This window comes from Notolepis coatsorum (genome assembly GCF_963971535.1).
Source record: "Notolepis coatsorum genome assembly, chromosome: 6".
Lineage (NCBI taxonomy): Eukaryota > Metazoa > Chordata > Actinopteri > Aulopiformes > Paralepididae > Notolepis > Notolepis coatsorum.
In genome coordinates this window covers 32,821,883-32,841,502 of record NC_140170.1, presented here as the reverse complement: position 1 = coordinate 32,841,502, position 19,620 = coordinate 32,821,883, and the positions used below count along the sequence as shown (strand labels likewise).

The following is a 19,620-nucleotide window of genomic DNA, read 5'->3' as shown; positions in this document are numbered from 1 at the left end:
TTTGACAACCTAGGATGGCTTAGAGTAGACGACAGAGTACAGCAACTTGCAATGGGCCTGGTCTACAAGATACACTACACGACCAAGGTACCCATGTACATGTCAAAATACTTCCCAAAGGTCAGTGAATACCACGACCACAATACCAGAGGGAGCTCCACAAATCATGTTAAACCCAGATTCGGCTCAAACAAGGGACAAACACGTTTCGCAATTATGCCACATCAATGTGGAACGCCCTACCCACAGCTGTAAAGGAATGTGAATCACTACCCACTTTCAAAACCACTCTCAAAGAGCACCTATGGGAGGCTGCAATTCGAAACTGGCCAATGTAAATGTCCTAACCCAACCCCCTCCAATGTACAGTAAATGACCAAGTATGGTTTTGTCAATATTCCAATGCACAGTTTTGCTTGTACAGTGTACCCCACCCACCCCTCCTACCCAGCCCCCACCCAACCACCTCCAATGTACAGCCCCCCCCCCCCCCCCAACCCCACCCCACCTACCCAACCTCCTCCAAGGTACAGTTTCTACATCAAACGTATATACTCTCTTTTCTGGACTCTTTTTGCATCACAAACAGTACTGTATTTGCAAATCTGGTATGTCATAAATGTGTAGCAGTACTGTCTATCTGTATGTCGTGTGTGTCATATGTCCTGATGAATTGAAAATGGGGGATCCTGATGTAAACAAGACAAAAGTCTTTCTCTGGTCTGCATCCCCTTAACAATTGTGTGTATTGAGCTGTACTGTACTGTACCCATTCTGCAATCTGATAACGTTTTCAATCAATCAATCAATCAATCAATCAATCAATCAATCAATCAATCAATCAATCAAACGCTCACTTAAAACAGCGCACCTCCCAGCTGTCTCCCTGCACAAAAAGGGCAGCAAATTAGACCCGGGTAACTACCGCCCTGTTTCTATCCTTACATCCATCTCGAAAGTCATGGAAAAAATAGTATACGAACAGATCGAAAAATACCTCGCGGAAAAAAATCTAATCTACGAATTCCAATCTGGCTTCAGAACATCCCACTCCACTGACACATGCCTTCTCTACTTGAACGACCACATCAAACAAGAGGTGGACGCGGGCAAATACTGCGGCATGGTCATGCTGGACCTACAAAAGGCCTTCGACACTGTCAATCACACCATTCTGATTGACAAGCTAAAAGCAATTGGTTTTGATAGTTTATCAGTGAGCTGGATACAATCCTACCTGGAGGGGAGGGAACAGATGGTGGAAGTAAACGGTACCCTATCCCCCCCCCTCACAGTGAGCTGTGGTGTTCCACAAGGAAGCATACTAGGACCGCTACTATTCCTAATTTATGCAAATGACATGTCGTCAGCTTGTGACTGCAACTTGTTCCTGTTTGCGGACGACTCAGCCCTGCTGGTCTCTGACAAGAACAAGTTACAGGTTGAAAAAGCCCTCAGCTCGGAACTAGGCAAAATCTGCATATGGCTCGCCGACAACAAACTATCATTACACATGGGCAAAACAGAGTCCATTCTCTTCGGTTCAAATAACAAACTCAGCAAGACTGACGACTTCTCGGTTACAGTGGGTGACAATATTGTCACAAGGAAAGATGAAATTACCTACCTGGGTTCCATCCTAGAGGCTAATCTTTCCTGTGACAAAATGGCATCCAATGTAATAAAAAAAGTCAACCAACGAACGCGATTCTTGTACCGGATCTCCTCTCTGGTAAACAAGAATACCCTGAAGACTCTAGCAGGAGCACTCATTCAAGGGTACTACGACTATGCTTGCACCTCATGGTACCAAAGCACCTCAAAGGCACTAAAAAACAAATTACAAACATCTCAAAACAAGCTAGTCAGACTACTACTTGACCTGACTCCTAGAACCCACCTCACCCCTGCCCACTTTGACAACCTAGGATGGCTTAGAGTAGACGACAGAGTACAGCAACTTGCAATGGGCCTGGTCTACAAGATACACTACGCGACCAAGGTACCCATGTACATGTCAAAATACTTCCCAAAGGTCAGTGAATACCACGATCACAACACCAGAGGGAGCTCCACAAATCATGTAAAACCCAGATTCGGCTCAAACAAGGGACTAAACACGTTTCGCAATTATGCCACATCAATGTGGAACGCCCTGCCTAAAGCTGTAAAGGAATGTGAATCACTACCCACCTTCAAAAACACTCTCAAAAAACACCTACGTGAGACTGCAATTCGAAACTGGCCCCTACAAATGTCCTAACCTAGTTGTACAGTAAATGACCAAGTAAGGCTTTGTCAACATTCCAATGTACAGTGTAAAATGTGTGTGTGTCCCCTACCCAACCCCCCCCCCCCCCCCCCCCCCCCCACCTCCAATGTACAGCCCTCACCCAACCCACCCAACCCCACCCCACCAACCTCCTCCAATGTACAGTTTCTACGCCAAATGTATATACACTCCTTTTCTGGACACTTTTGTATCACAAACAGTACTGTATTTGCAAATCTGATATGTCATAAATGTATAGATGTAGCAGTACTGTCTATCTGTATGTCATGTATGTCATATATGTTATGATGAATTGAAAATGGGGGACCCTGGTGGAAACAAGACGAAAGTCTTTCTCTGGTCTGCATCCCCTTAACAATTGTATGTATTGAGATGTACTGTACTGTACCCATTCTGCAATCTGTTAATAAACTTTTCAATCAATCAATCAAAACTCTATAGAAAGTAGGCTCGTGGCTGCCACAGGCTTACCCCTTGAGAGGATCCCCCGGCGCTGCAGCTGGACCCTGCTCCTTCCTGCAGTGAGTGTGGTCCTGCTGCTGCTGCTGCTCCTCTGTGCTGCTCGTGTCTCTGGTGGGACCGACCTCTGAGCCCCGTCCTCCTGCTGATGGAGGCTCGGCAGGTAGTGACTGACATGTGTTTTCTAGCTGCATGGAGAGAGTGTTGGAGGGGAGTTCTCCGTGATGTTATCTGTGTTGTTAGCAGCGTCCACAGCTGCTGCGTATCGTCGTGGTGGTTGATGTTGGCTAGTTAGCAACATTAGCTCTCTCTCTCTCTCTCGTCTGGTTTATTTGTTGTCGGTCTTGCTACACGTTCATTCCAATAGTTATTTTCGTTACTGTTAGTAGTTTTCCTTCTGTATCTGGAGCTAGTATCTTCTTAGCTGGTACCTCTGTATCTGGAGATAGTGTTACTGTGTTATCTTAGCTGGTACCTCTGTATCTGGAGCTAGTGTTACTGTGTTATCTTAGCTGGTACCTCTGTATCTGGAGCTAGTGTTACTGTGTTATCTTAGCTGGTACCTCTGTATCTGGAGCTATTGTTACTGTGTTATCTTAGCTGGTACCTCTGTATCTGGAGCTAGTGTTACTGTGTTATCTTAGCTGGTACCTCTGTATCTGGACTGCGGTCAAGTGAGCCGTCTTTTGCTTTTGCGTGGTCAAGTGAGCCGCTCTTGTTTTTCGAGTGCGCGATTAGTTCCAGGTTTACGGTAATGCATTAAAACAAGCCTGGGACGCTGTTGTAATGAACCGATGTGACTTTTGAACACAGTCTCACAAGTAGATCTTACAGAAATACTTAATATGACATTGAATGCGCATCGAATCAATAGGACGTTTAGTCTAATCAATAGGACGTTTCGTATGTGCAGTATTATTGAACATCGAATCAATAGGACGCGCAGTATATTCGATCACTAAACTAAAGCTACAGACAATTCCACAGAGGAACACTTCCGGTGAGGATTTCAAAGTAAAGGATGGCATGTGGTTCATTTCTATTATTTCATAAGTAGTTTATTACACTGCCATGTTTGTACTTAATACTTCTCAAGACTACTTGCACAAATAATATTAACTACTTTTACTGTGTACTTTGAGTAATTTGAGTTTCAAAGTCCTTTTTATAGAACAATGAGTATTTTCGACTAACTTTGATGTGGGATAAAAAAAGATTTTCCCATAAGCACTTTATGAAACTGCCATGGTTGTACTTAGTACCTCTTAGACTACTTGTACAAATTATATGAAATATTTTTACTGTGTACTTTTTGAGTAATTTGAGTTTCAAAGTCCCCAGAATCAGCATTTTCGACTAACTTTGATGTGGGATAAAAAAAGATTTTCCCATAAGCACTTTATGAAACTGCCATGGTTGTACTTAGTACCTCTTAGACTACTTGTACAAATTATATGAAATATTTTTACTGTGTACTTTTTGAGTAATTTCAGTTTCAAAGTCCTCAGAATCAGCATTTTCGACTAACTTTGATGTTGGATAAAAACAATTCTTCCCATAAGCACTTTATGAAACTGCCATGGTTGTACTTAGTACCTCTTAGACTACCTGTACAAATTATATGAAATATTTTTACTGTGTACTTTTTGAGTAATTTGAGTTTCAAAGTCCCCAGAATCAGCATTTTCGACTAACTTTGATGTGGGCTAAAAAAAGATTTTCCCATAAGCACTTTATGAAACTGCCATGGTTGTACTTAGTACCTCTTAGACTACCTGTACAAATTATATGAAATATTTTTACTGTGTACTTTTTGAGTAATTTCAGTTTCAAAGTCCCCAGAATCAGCATTTTCGACTAACTTTGATGTGGGATAAAAAAAGATTTTCCCATAAGCACTTTATGAAACTGCCATGGTTGTACTTAGTACCTCTTAGACTACCTGTACAAATTATATGAAATATTTTTACTGTGTACTTTTTGAGTAATTTGAGTTTCAAAGTCCCCAGAATCATCATTTTCGACTAACTTTGATGTGGGATAAAAAAAGATTTTCCCATAAGCACTTTATGAAACTGCCATGGTTGTACTTAGTACCTCTTAGACTACCTGTACAAATTATATGAAATATTTTTACTGTGTACTTTTTGAGTAATTTGAGTTTCAAAGTCCCCAGAATCAGCATTTTCGACTAACTTTGATGTGGGCTAAAAAAAGATTTTCCCATAAGCACTTTATGAAACTGCCATGGTTGTACTTAGTACCTCTTAGACTACCTGTACAAATTATATGAAATATTTTTACTGTGTACTTTTTGAGTAATTTGAGTTTCAAAGTCCTCAGAATCAGCATTTTCGACTAACTTTGATGTGGTATAAAAAAAGATTTTCCCATAAGCACTTTATGAAACTGCCATGGTTGTACTTAGTACCTCTTAGACTACTTGTACAAATTATATGAAATATTTTTACTGTGTACTTTTTGAGTAATTTCAGTTTCAAAGTCCTCAGAATCAGCATTTTCGACTAACTTTGATGTTGGATAAAAACAATTCTTCCCATAAGCACTTTATGAAACTGCCATGGTTGTACTTAGTACCTCTTAGACTACCTGTACAAATTATATGAAATATTTTTACTGTGTACTTTTTGAGTAATTTCAGTTTTAAAGTCCTCAGAATCAGCATTTTCGACTAACTTTGATGTGGTATAAAAAAAGATTTTCCCATAAGCACTTTATGAAACTGCCATGGTTGTACTTAGTACCTCTTAGACTACCTGTACAAATTATATGAAATATTTTTACTGTGTACTTTTTGAGTAATTTGAGTTTCAAAGTCCTCAGAATCAGCATTTTCAACTAACTTTGATGTGGTATAAAAAAAGATTTTCCCATAAGCACTTTATGAAACTGCCATGGTTGTACTTAGTACCTCTTAGACTACTTGTACAAATTATATTAAATATTTTTACTGTGTACTTTTTGAGTAATTTCAGTTTCAAAGTCCTCAGAATCAGCATTTTCGACTAACTTTGATGTTGGATAAAAACAATTCTTCCCATAAGCACTTTATGAAACTGCCATGGTTGTACTTAGTACCTCTTAGACTACTTGTACAAATTATATGAAATATTTTTACTGTGTACTTTTTGAGTAATTTCAGTTTCAAAGTCCCCAGAATCAGCATTTTCGACTAACTTTGATGTGGGATAAAAAAAGATTTTCCCATAAGCACTTTATGAAACTGCCATGGTTGTACTTAGTACCTCTTAGACTACCTGTACAAATTATATGAAATATTTTTACTGTGTACTTTTTGAGTAATTTCAGTTTTAAAGTCCTCAGAATCAGCATTTTCGACTAACTTTGATGTGGTATAAAAAAAGATTTTCCCATAAGCACTTTATGAAACTGCCATGGTTGTACTTAGTACCTCTTGACTACTTGTACAAATTATATGAAATATTTTTACTGTGTACTTTTTGAGTAATTTGAGTTTCAAAGTCCCCTAAGTCCTCAAATTACTCAAAGTACACAGTAAAAGTAGTTAATATTATTTGTGCAAGTAGTCTTGAGAAGTATTAAGTACAAACATGGCAGTGTAATAAACTACTTATGAAATAATAGAAATTACGTCCTATTGATTAGACTAAACGTCCTATTGATTCGATGCGCATTCAATGTCATATTAAGTATTTCTGTAAGATCTACTTGTGAGACTGTGTTCAAAAGTCACGTCGGTTCATTACAACAGCGTCCCAGGCTTGTTTTAATGCATTACCGTAAACCTGGAACTAATCGCGCACTCGAAAAACAAGAGCGGCTCACTTGACCACGCAAAAGCAAAAGACGGCTCACTTGACCGCAGTGTATCTGGAGCTAGTGTTACTGTGTTATCTTAGCTGGTACCTCTGTATCTGGAGCTAGTGTTACTGTGTTATCTTAGCTGGTACCTCTGTATCTGGAGCTAGTGTTACTGTGTTATCTTAGCTGGTACCTCTGTATCTGGAGTAGGGCTGCAACGATTAGTCGACATAATCGACGACGTCGATTATAAAAAATCGTCGACGAGAAATTGTTGCGTCGATTAGCCATCAAAAAAAAATATATATAATTTTTTTTTTTTTTTTTTTTTTTTTGTGCACTACCTATCTTTGTGAGAGTGGCTTCTCAGGGTTCCAGACAACATCATAACATGATGATCCCATAGCAAATTTTGGACATTGAAAACATTGTTCCCCTGCAGGAGATGATGATCAGACTAGACACACAATACATTACACACGCACTCCTCTCACTCACACACAGCGATCAGAGTAAGACACACACATACACACTCCTCTCACTCACACACAGCGATCAGAGTAAGACACACACATACACACTCCTCTCACTCACACACAGCGATCAGAGTAAGACACACACACATTCACACTCCTCTCACTCACACACAGCGATCAGAGTAAGACACACACACATTCACACTCCTCTCTCTCACACACAGCGATCAGAGTAAGACACACACACATTCACACTCCTCTCACTCACACACAGCGATCAGAGTAAGACACACACACATACACAAATTACACAGTACACACCTCTCACTCACACAGCGATCAGAGTAAGACACACACACATTCACACTCCTCTCTCTCACACACAGCGATCAGAGTAAGACACACACACATTCACACTCCTCTCACTCACACACAGCGATCAGAGTAAGACACACACACATACACAAATTACACAGTACACACCTCTCACTCACACAGCGATCAGAGTAAGACACACACAAATTACACAGTACACACACTCCTCTCACTCACACAGCGATCAGAGTAAGACACACACACATACACACACACACGGACTCCTCTCACACACAGCAAACAAAAGTTATTTAAAGTACACTTCCACTTTAATTTGTATTATTTAATTTATTTATCTTGTTATGAGTGATTGCTGTATTGTTCTTCAAATACATTTTCATTTAAAGTGGCTTAAAGATCCAAATTCAAATGTTTCATGAGTCATTATTTTAATTTGCTATGGGATCATCATGTTATGATGTTGTTGTTTGGTCCTGACAAGAGTCTCAAAGTCTGGGGTGATGGTAGACAAGCAACTCTGAGGTCATGCTCAATGTCCAATCTGTTCCTCTGCTCTGTCTTCAGCTGGACCAGAGCTGAGAAGCCACTTTCACAAAGATAGGTAATTAAAAAAAAAAAAATCCTTTTTTTTTTTTGTTGTTGTTGTTGTTGTTGTTTACATTGGTTTTCGATTAGTCGACTAATCGAAAAAATAATCGGCAGATTAGTCGACTACCAAATTAGTCATTAGTTGCAGCCCTAATCTGGAGCTAGTGTTACTGTGTTATCTTAGCTGGTACCTCTGTATCTGGAGCTAGTGTTACTGTGTTATCTTAGCTGGTACCTCTGTATCTGGAGCTAGTGTTACTGTGTTATCTTAGCTGGTACCTCTGTATCTGGAGCTAGTATCTTCTTAGCTGGTACCTCTGTATCTGGAGCTAGTGTTACTGTGTTATCTTAGCTGGTACCTCTGTATCTGGGGCTAGTGTTACTGTGTTATCTTAGCTGGTACCTCTGTATCTGGAGCTAGTGTTACTGTGTTATCTTAGCTGGTACCTCTGTATCTGGAGCTAGTGTTACTGTGTTATCTTAGCTGGTACCTCTGTATCTGGAGCTAGTGTTACTGTGTTATCTTAGCTGGTACCTCTGTATCTGGAGCTAGTGTTACTGTGTTATCTTAGCTGGTACCTCTGTATCTGGAGCTAGTGTTACTGTGTTATCTTAGCTGGTACCTCTGTATCTGGAGCTAGTGTTACTGTGTTATCTTAGCTGGTACCTCTGTATCTGGAGCTAGTGTTACTGTGTTATCTTAGCTGGTACCTCTGTATCTGGGGCTAGTGTTACTGTGTTATCTTAGCTGGTACCTCTGTATCTGGAGCTAGTGTTACTGTGTTATCTTAGCTGGTACCTCTGTATCTGGAGCTAGTGTTACTGTGTTATCTTAGCTGGTACCTCTGTATCTGGAGCTAGTGTTACTGTGTTATCTTAGCTGGTACCTCTGTACACTGGCGTAACTCTCTCTCAATGTGTGCCGGGGACAGATTTGGGGGCGTGGCGAGTGACGTCGATGGGGGGGGGGGGGGGGGTTAGGGCCCGTAGCCGCATTTCTGCAGACCCCTCTCTGATTGGTTGAACTCTATTTCTGCAGACCCCTCACTGATTGGTTGAGCGAAGCCCCTCTCTGATTGGTTGAGCGTGCGCATGCGCATGAGCCGCGACAAGCTCCTCCAGAAACTCCTCCAGAAACTCTGTTAAGCTCCAGAGAGAGAGGCTGAAAACCCACAGTTCTTGCCCGACGGATGGGAGCGAATCCCGGATCCGAGGTTTCTGATGACTACCCCCAAAACACGGAGGTTGCGAACGCAATTTATACGCATGGAAGTATTGATTACGCCATAACGAATCATTAAAAAAATATACCGTTAACTGGAATATGTTGTGTGTGTGCCTTTCTGAATATGATTTGGGAGGGTTATAATAGAAGAAAGACAGTGTAAACAATATAACGTTATGTGAATAAACTGCGAAATAATAACTAATTCCTTGGTCAATAGAAGTCTCTGTGATACTTTCTGAATATGATTTGGGAGGGTTATAATAGAAGAAAGACAGTGTAAACAATATGTTTGACGTATTTTAACACACACCTAGGCTGACGACCCGAGCTATTATTATGCAAAGACAAGTACTTTAGCGAGTGGGTACTTGGCCCTTGCAGGGCAAGAATGCGACCCCCATTTACTGCTCTTTGCATAATAATAGAACAGGTAGTCAGACTCAGCTCTTTGGACGGTAAAACGTGGGGGGGACACTATCCGCCGTCCCCGGCGTCAAATACGCCCCTGCCTCTGTATCTGGAGCTAGTGTTACTGTGTTATCTTAGCTGGTACCTCTGTATCTGGAGCTAGTGTTACTGTGTTATCTTAGCTGGTACCTCTGTATCTGGGGCTAGTGTTACTGTGTTATCTTAGCTGGTACCTCTGTATCTGGAGCTAGTGTTACTGTGTTATCTTAGCTGGTACCTCTGTATCTGGGGCTAGTGTTACTGTGTTATCTTAGCTGGTACCTCGGTATCTGGAGCTAGTGTTACTGTGTTATCTTAGCTGGTACCTAGATCTGGAGCTAGTGTTACAGTGTTATCTTAGCTGGTACCTCTGTATCTGGAGCTAGTGTTACTGTGTTATCTTAGCTGGTACCTCTGTATCTGGAGCTAGTGTTACTGTGTTATCTTAGCTGGTACCTCTGTATCTGGAGCTAGTGTTACTGTGTTATCTTAGCTGGTACCTCTGTATCTGGAGCTAGTGTTACTGTGTTATCTTAGCTGGTACCTCTGTATCTGGAGCTAGTGTTACTGTGTTATCTTAGCTGGTACCTCTGTATCTGGAGCTAGTGTTACTGTGTTATCTTAGCTGGTACCTCTGTATCTGGAGCTAGTGTTACTGTGTTATCTTAGCTGGTACCTCTGTATCTGGAGCTAGTGTTACTGTGTTATCTTAGCTGGTACCTCTGTATCTGGAGCTAGTGTTACTGTGTTATCTTAGCTGGTACCTCTGTATCTGGAGCTAGTGTTACTGTGTTATCTTAGCTGGTACCTCTGTATCTGGAGCTAGTGTTACTGTGTTATCTTAGCTGGTACCTCTGTATCTGGAGCTAGTGTTACTGTGTTATCTTAGCTGGTACCTCTGTATCTGGAGCTAGTGTTACTGTGTTATCTTAGCTGGTACCTCTATCTGGAGCTAGTGTTACTGTGTTATCTTAGCTGGTACCTCTGTATCTGGAGCTAGTGTTACTGTGTTATCTTAGCTGGTACCTCTGTATCTGGAGCTAGTGTTACTGTGTTATCTTAGCTGTTACCTCTGTATCTGGGGCTAGTGTTACTGTGTTATCTTAGCTGGTACCTCTGTATCTGGGGCTAGTGTTACTGTGTTATCTTAGCTGGTACCTCTGTATCTGGAGCTAGTGTTACTGTGTTATCTTAGCTGGTACCTCTGTATCTGGAGCTAGTGTTACTGTGTTATCTTAGCTGGTACCTCTGTATCTGGAGCTAGTGTTACTGTGTTATCTTAGCTGGTACCTCTGTATCTGGAGCTAGTGTTACTGTGTTATCTTAGCTGGTACCTCTGTATCTGGAGCTAGTGTTACTGTGTTATCTTAGCTGGTACCTCTGTATCTGGAGCTAGTGTTACTGTGTTATCTTAGCTGGTACCTCTGTATCTGGAGCTAGTGTTACTGTGTTATCTTAGCTGGTACCTCTGTATCTGGAGCTAGTGTTACTGTGTTATCTTAGCTGGTACCTCTGTATCTGGAGTAGGGCTGCAACGATTAGTCGACATAATCGACGATGTCGATTATAAAAAATCGTCGACGAGAAATTGTTGCGTCGATTAGTCATTAAAAAAAATTATTTATTTTTTTTTATTTTTTTTTGTGCACTACCTATCTTTGTGAGAGTGGCTTCTCAGGGTTCCAGACAACATCATAACATGATGATCCCATAGCAAATTTTGGACATTGAAAACATTGTTCCCCTGCAGGAGATGATGATCAGACTAGACACACAATACATTACACACGCACTCCTCTCACTCACACACAGCGATCAGAGTAAGACACACACATACACACTCCTCTCACTCACACACAGCGATCAGAGTAAGACACACACACATACACACTCCTCTCACTCACACACAGCGATCAGAGTAAGACACACACACATTCACACTCCTCTCTCTCACACACAGCGATCAGAGTAAGACACACACACATTCACACTCCTCTCACTCACACACAGCGATCAGAGTAAGACACACACACATACACAAATTACACAGTACACACCTCTCACTCACACAGCGATCAGAGTAAGACACACACAAATTACACAGTACACACACTCCTCTCACTCACACAGCGATCAGAGTAAGACACACACACATACACACACACACGGACTCCTCTCACACACAGCAAACAAAAGTTATTTAAAGTACACTTCCACTTTAATTTGTATTATTTAATTTATTTATCTTGTTATGAGTGATATTGTTCTTCAAATACATTTTCATTTAAAGTGGCTTAAAGATCCAAATTCAAATGTTTCATGAGTCATTATTTTAATTTGCTATGGGATCATCATGTTATGATGTTGTTGTTTGGTCCTGACAAGAGTCTCAAAGTCTGGGGTGATGGTAGACAAGCAACTCTGAGGTCATGCTCAATGTCCAATCTGTTCCTCTGCTCTGTCTTCAGCTGGACCAGAGCTGAGAAGCCACTTTCACAAAGATAGGTAATTAAAAAAAAAAAAAATCCTTTTTTGTTGTTGTTGTTGTTGTTGTTGTTTACATTGGTTTTCGATTAGTCGACTAATCGAAAAAATAATCGGCAGATTAGTCGACTACCAAATTAGTCATTAGTTGCAGCCCTAATCTGGAGCTAGTGTTACTGTGTTATCTTAGCTGGTACCTCTGTATCTGGAGCTAGTGTTACTGTGTTATCTTAGCTGGTACCTCTGTATCTGGAGCTAGTGTTACTGTGTTATCTTAGCTGGTACCTCTGTATCTGGAGCTAGTATCTTAGCTGGTACCTCTGTATCTGGAGCTAGTGTTACTGTGTTATCTTAGCTGGTACCTCTGTATCTGGGGCTAGTGTTACTGTGTTATCTTAGCTGGTACCTCTGTATCTGGAGCTAGTATCTTCTTAGCTGGTACCTCTGTATCTGGAGCTAGTGTTACTGTGTTATCTTAGCTGGTACCTCTGTATCTGGAGCTAGTGTTACTGTGTTATCTTAGCTGGTACCTCTGTATCTGGAGCTAGTGTTACTGTGTTATCTTAGCTGGTACCTCTGTATCTGGAGCTAGTGTTACTGTGTTATCTTAGCTGGTACCTCTGTATCTGGAGCTAGTGTTACTGTGTTATCTTAGCTGGTACCTCTGTATCTGGAGCTAGTGTTACTGTGTTATCTTAGCTGGTACCTCTGTATCTGGAGCTAGTGTTACTGTGTTATCTTAGCTGGTACCTCTGTATCTGGAGCTAGTGTTACTGTGTTATCTTAGCTGGTACCTCTGTATCTGGAGCTAGTGTTACTGTGTTATCTTAGCTGGTACCTCTGGAGCTAGTGTTACTGTGTTATCTTAGCTGGTACCTCTGTATCTGGAGCTAGTGTTACTGTGTTATCTTAGCTGGTACCTCTGTATCTGGGGCTAGTGTTACTGTGTTATCTTAGCTGGTACCTCTGTATCTGGAGCTAGTGTTACTGTGTTATCTTAGCTGGTACCTAGATCTGGAGCTAGTGTTACAGTGTTATCTTAGCTGGTACCTCTGTATCTGGAGCTAGTGTTACTGTGTTATCTTAGCTGGTACCTCTGTATCTGGAGCTAGTGTTACTGTGTTATCTTAGCTGGTACCTCTGTATCTGGAGCTAGTGTTACTGTGTTATCTTAGCTGGTACCTCTGTATCTGGAGCTAGTGTTACTGTGTTATCTTAGCTGGTACCTCTGTATCTGGAGCTAGTGTTACTGTGTTATCTTAGCTGGTACCTCTGTATCTGGAGCTAGTGTTACTGTGTTATCTTAGCTGGTACCTCTGTATCTGGAGCTAGTGTTACTGTGTTATCTTAGCTGGTACCTCTGTATCTGGAGCTAGTGTTACTGTGTTATCTTAGCTGGTACCTCTGTATCTGGAGCTAGTGTTACTGTGTTATCTTAGCTGGTACCTCTGTATCTGGAGCTAGTGTTACTGTGTTATCTTAGCTGGTACCTCTGTATCTGGAGCTAGTGTTACTGTGTTATCTTAGCTGGTACCTCTGTATCTGGAGCTAGTGTTACTGTGTTATCTTAGCTGTTACCTCTGTATCTGGAGCTAGTGTTACTGTGTTATCTTAGCTGGTACCTCTGTATCTGGGGCTAGTGTTACTGTGTTATCTTAGCTGGTACCTCTGTATCTGGAGCTAGTGTTACTGTGTTATCTTAGCTGGTACCTCTGTATCTGGAGCTAGTGTTACTGTGTTATCTTAGCTGGTACCTCTGTATCTGGAGCTAGTGTTACTGTGTTATCTTAGCTGGTACCTCTGTATCTGGAGCTAGTGTTACTGTGTTATCTTAGCTGGTACCTCTGTATCTGGAGCTAGTGTTACTGTGTTATCTTAGCTGGTACCTCTGTATCTGGAGCTAGTGTTACTGTGTTATCTTAGCTGGTACCTCTGTATCTGGAGCTAGTGTTACTGTGTTATCTTAGCTGGTACCTCTCGTACATTCATGTGTTGGCATTTTCTTTTTCAAACACCACAACCTCCAATGCATTTCTATGGCTTGTTTTAGTGCAAGCCCTACGTGCTTTCGTCATACGTAACGTAAGTCATACTAGGCTGAGCCTGAGCGCGTGGCATTCATTTGACATCACGTCCGTAATCACGCCAACCAGGAAATAACTAACGCTAATAGTTGTTGACTTGTCGTCGTCGGAAATTGATAACAATCACCACCAGATACATTCAGTGCTGGATCTAACTAAATGGATTTATAGAGACACATTTATGGAAAGTTCAGCCCCAGACCACAAAGCTTCAAGTCAAGTCAAGTCAAGAGTTTTAATTGTCACGGCATACAGGTATACAATGAAATGCGGGTGGTCTTGCCCGCAATGATGTGCAATACAGTGGTACATATAATAGAATCAAAAGAAGGAAACAACATTGTGCAGTAACAGGTAGCAGGTAACATGGAGTGACATCTCGGTATCTGTACATAGTTATTTACAGAGCATGTGGGACATGCTAGTTAGCTTTGGTAGTGCAATACACTGTTCCTGTTATTCTAATTTAAAGTGTCCTTTCCTTTGGCCATAAGTGTGCGTGTGTGCGACATGAGTGTGTGCCCGCTCATGTTAAAGTGTTAAGTGGCTGCTCGTGTGTGAGCGTGCACAGTGTGCGTGTCGTGTGTGTGTTCATGTGTGCTTGTGTGTGGACAGTTCAATGTTCTGAGCACTCAATGTTCATTGTTCATGGCTCTGATGGCCTGGGGGAAGAAGCTGAGCCTAAGCCGCTCTGTCCTAGTAGCTGGGGTTCGCAGGCGTCTGCCTGACCTCAGCAGCTGAAACAGGCTGTTATTGGGGTGGTGAGGGTCTTTCATTATCCTGCAGGCTCTGGATTTGCACCTCTTGTTGTATAGAACCTGCAGGGGGGGTAGTGCAATACCCGTGGTACGCTCGGCTGAGCGCACCACTCTCTGTAGGGCCTTCTTGTCCTGTGCCGTGCTGTTTCCATACCAGGCAGTGATGTTTCCGGTCAGGATGCTCTCTACAGCTCCTGAGTAGAAGGACTGGAGTATCTTCCCCGATACTCTGAACTTCCTTAACTGTCTCAGGTGGTAGAGACGCTGTTTCGCCTTCTTTACTACTGTGACTATGTGTGTTGACCATGTCAGGTCCTCTGAGATGTGGACCCCCAGGTACTTGAAGCTGCTCACCCTGTCCACGGTAGCCCCGTTTATCATCAGTGGTGTGTGTGTCTCCTGCTGACCTCTCCTATAATCCACGATCAGCTCCTTGGTTTTACCAATGTTCAGGAGCAGGCTGTTGTCCTGGCACCAGCGTTCCAGTACCTCAACCTCCTCCCGGTAGGCCTTCTCGTCGTTGTCCGAGATCAGCCCCACCACCACCGTGTCATCTGCGAACTTCACTATGGAGTTGGAGCTGAACTTGGCCACACAGTCGTGTGTGTAGAGTGAGTACAGCAGGGGGCTCAGAACACAGCCCTGGGGGGACCCGATGCTCAGGGTGATGGTGTTGGAGGTCTGACCCCCCACCCTGACCGCCTGGGGTCTTTCGCTCAGAAAGTCCAGTACCCAGGCGCTCAGGGCGGAGCTCAGACCTAGCTCGATCAGCTTGTCCACCAGTCTGGTGGGGACTATGGTGTTGAACGCTGAGCTGTAGTCAATGAACAACAGTCTCACATAGCCCCCCTTCTGACGGTCAAGGTGCGAGAGGGTGCTGTGCAGTACCTGGGAGACCGCGTCGTCGGTGGACCTGTTTGACCTGTATGCAAATTGCATAGGGTCCATATCACTGGGGAGGGAGGCACAAATGTGGTCCTTGACCAGCCTCTCGAAACATTTCATGACCACAGAGGTGAGTGCCACCGGTCTGTAGTCATTTGGACATGCTGGGGAGGGTTTCTTCGGCACAGGGATGATGGTAGACATCTTGAAGCAGGCAGGGACCACTGACTCCGCCAGTGATTGATTAAATATGGCGGTGAACACAGGGGCCAGCTGGTTGGCACAGGTCTTGAGTATACGTCCTGTTATGCCATCTGGGCCAGCAGCCTTCCTGGTGTTCACCTGCATAAATGCTCTTTTCAAAGGGTTAGCGTGACACGTGGCGGCGCAATGTTCTACTGGCAGCAAAAACAAGTGAGTCTCCGCCTCTGCGTTAGGATATTATGATATGAAAATGTAATTGTAGTGCGGTCAGACCCGGTTACGGGTTGTCTTTTCCCTTTATTTTCTTCTGAGTGCTTTGTTTAGATTAGATTAGATTCACTTTATTGTCATTACACAGTACAAGACAGTGCAACGAAATTGTGTACGTCCAACCAGGATGTGACAATCAACAATCAGTTGCAATAAAACACATGTAAATAAATCTGTGAAGTAAAGTAAGATAAGATAAGATATTCCTTTATTGATCCCCTTGGGGAAATTCAGGCATCATAGCAGCATGGGGGAAGGGGGGGCGGGGGTACAGGTAGTAAAAACAACACAAGCAGTGTAAACAATAGGTCAATATAATTTACTATCTAACTAACTGAAATATATATTCACAGTATTCACAGTGTCACATAAGGTGCAGTATGCATAAAGTGTTATAATTTACTATCTAACTAACTGAAATATACATTATTCACAGTATCACAGTATCCACATAAGGTGCAGTATGCCTAAGGTAGTGTTATTGTCCTCCTTGGGTTCCTATTAGTCCTAGGAGCCTGGAGGCCGCTAGTCGCTGCCCACTGTTGTGGAGCCTGATGGCCGCTGGTATGAAGGACTGTCCAAGGCGGTTAGTTGAGTGTCGGGGGGGTATGAGTCTGTGGCTGAACATGCTTCTCATCTTGACTAGCTTGTCGTAGAGGGGGTGGTAGGGGTTCTCCATGATGGCAGCCAGCTTCCTTCTCATCCCCCTCTCTGCCATCACCTCTAGTCTAGGTAGCTCGACTCTCACCACGGAGCTAGCCTTCCTCACCAGCTTGTTGAGCTTGTTGGTGTCCCTTGAGTTGATGTAGCCTCCCCAGCATGCCACAGCATAGAAGAGGACGCTGGCCACTACAGACTGGTAAAATGACTGCAGCCATTTATTGCACACGTTGAAGGACCTGAGTCTCCTCAGGAAGAACAGCCTGCTCTGTCCCTTCCTGTAGAGGGCATCTGTGTTATCCGACCAGTAGGGATGGGAATCGAAAACCGGTTCCGGTTGGAAACCGGTTCCTAATTGGCCGATGCCTGGAACCGTGTGGCTCCCGTGACTTTCGATTCCCTTATCGCTGCCAGGTTTTTCCTAGTTGCGTAATAATGTTAGCGTTAGCATGTAGCCATGGCAGACTCTATTTGATTCATTAAGGGCTCGAAATTGCCTGGGTTTTGGTAATATGCTCCCGAAATGCTCCCGCTGTTTGGCTACTTCTATGTGCAGTGAAAACTACTTGAATGCTTTAGAACATAGTCATTGATTTAGTTTAGGGTGAGCTAAAATTAGCCGCGGAGCTATCGCTAGCTAACGTGAGCTAACGCTATTTAATCAAGCTCACAAAGAGAGATAAACAGCTGACAGCGGATAGTACAGGTACAAATACAATAAAACAGCGGGTGGGGACTGTTGTGTAAACCTTGTACTCTTTAGTTCACATATAATAAGAGCCGGCTTGTTTGTTTACTAAGTCTCTACTCTGAGTCCGTCAGACAGGAAGTACCATGGTGCAACATACAAATGTGTCCGTGTAGCAACACAAGCCAATACCTTACAGGACAGGGGCCCGGGGAGGGAGCTCTGTGTGTCTGTGTGTGTGTGTGTGTGTGTGAGGCAGAAGTCAGAGGAATAACGACTGTTATTCAATAGATTAAATTAGTTTAAGAATAAAAAAATAAATACATTTTCAGAGAATCTCAAATACATTATTTTATTTAAGTGTAGGCTATAGTTAATGTTTTATTTTTTACAGTTTTTGTATTTTTCTGACATGGTAAATGGCTGCTTTTTTATATAGCGCTTTTATCCAATTACAATATACAATTTGTTCCTTACATTTTACCCAATCACTCACACATTCACACAACGACGGCGCAGGCAACCATGCAAGGTGCCAACCTGCTCATCGGGAGCAGTTAGGGGTTAAGTGTCTTGCTCAAGGACACATCGACACGCTGCCCGGGAGGAGCGGGAATCGAACCGGGAACCTCCGGATTGCCAGACGACTGCTCTACCTCCCGAGCCACTGTCGCCCCTGACATGGGGGCTCAACAATAAATGACAATCAGAAATGTCAAGTTGCATGTTGTTATTCTAACCAGCTTAGTTCTGTTGCATTTCCAATTTATTTATTTAAATTATAAATTGATCAGGTATCGATAAGAGAATCGAATCGATAAGCAGAATCGATAATGGAATCGTATCGATAAAATCCTATCAATTCCCATCCCTACCGACCAGTCCAGTTTATTGTTCAGGTGTACCCCAAGGAACTTATGAGTCCACCACCTCCACCTCCTCCCCTCGGATGGTGATGGGAATCGGGGGGGGCCTCTTCTTGCCAAGTGCAATGGTTGGCACAATGTGCGATGGTGAGGATAAAATAAATATTCATTTTAAATAAAATAAAATAAATCTACATAAACTATGGGCTATATACACAGGTATGCAGTGAGGTGCAGTGGGCTAAGTAGTGTTTTGATTCAGTAGTCTGACAGCTGAGGGGAAGAAACTATTCCTGGCCCTGTTGGTTCTGGCTGGGAGGCTGCGGTAGCGTGCCCCAGAGTGAGTACCCCGCAGGCGGGTAGCGTGCCCCAGAGTGAGTACCCCGCAGGCGGGTAGCGTGCCCCAGAGTGAGTACCCCGCAGGCGGGTAGCGTGCCCCAGAGTGAGTACCCCGCAGGCGGGTGAACAGTCCATGGTTGGGGTGAGAAGCGTCTCTGTCTCTGATAGGGATGGGTATCGTTAGGATTTTATCGATACTACTACTCTTATCGATACTGCTTAACGGTTCGGTACTTTATCGATACTCTTATCGGTTCTTTTTGGTTCTTTTTTTGCAAGAAAAAAAGACAATTAATTAAGAACAGAATCAACATTGCTTTATTATTTATAAATACAACTTTATAAATAAGTATTATAAATAAATATAATTTCTTCAGCAACAGCAGCAGCAATGTTCTTTTATATAACTTTATAAATAAATATAATAAATGAATATAATTTCTTCAGCAACAGCAGCAACAATGTTTTAAATGTGTCTGACTCTGAATTATAGACTTTTTATAATAAACAACAAATGCAAAAGGCTAACAGAACTGTGACACTCGTTCACCCTATCCTCTGTCATCCTTCCTCTAGCTGCTAGGGTGAAAGGACTTTGGGTGGTGGAGGGAGGTAGAGGGAAGGATGTGTGGTGGCCCTGGGCTCACTGGCCTGGGACACATTGGTGGCTGACGCCTCAGCTTGACGATCTATAAAAAGTTTAGATTGTAGTATTTGTAGCTAAACAATTATTTTGTTTATTAGCCTATTT

General features: G+C 42.7%; 1 long non-coding RNA gene across 1 annotated transcript in view; it reads left to right on the top strand.

Moving 5' to 3' along the window:
- Positions 1-2,819: 2,819 nt before the first annotated feature.
- LOC311230382 overlaps positions 2,820-19,620 on the top strand; it is a 77,311-nt gene continuing 60,510 nt past the window's right edge. The window contains exon 1 of the long non-coding RNA XR_014619799.1: positions 2,820-2,915. This is a non-coding gene — a long non-coding RNA (uncharacterized lncRNA). The remainder of the gene's footprint in view (positions 2,916-19,620) is intronic.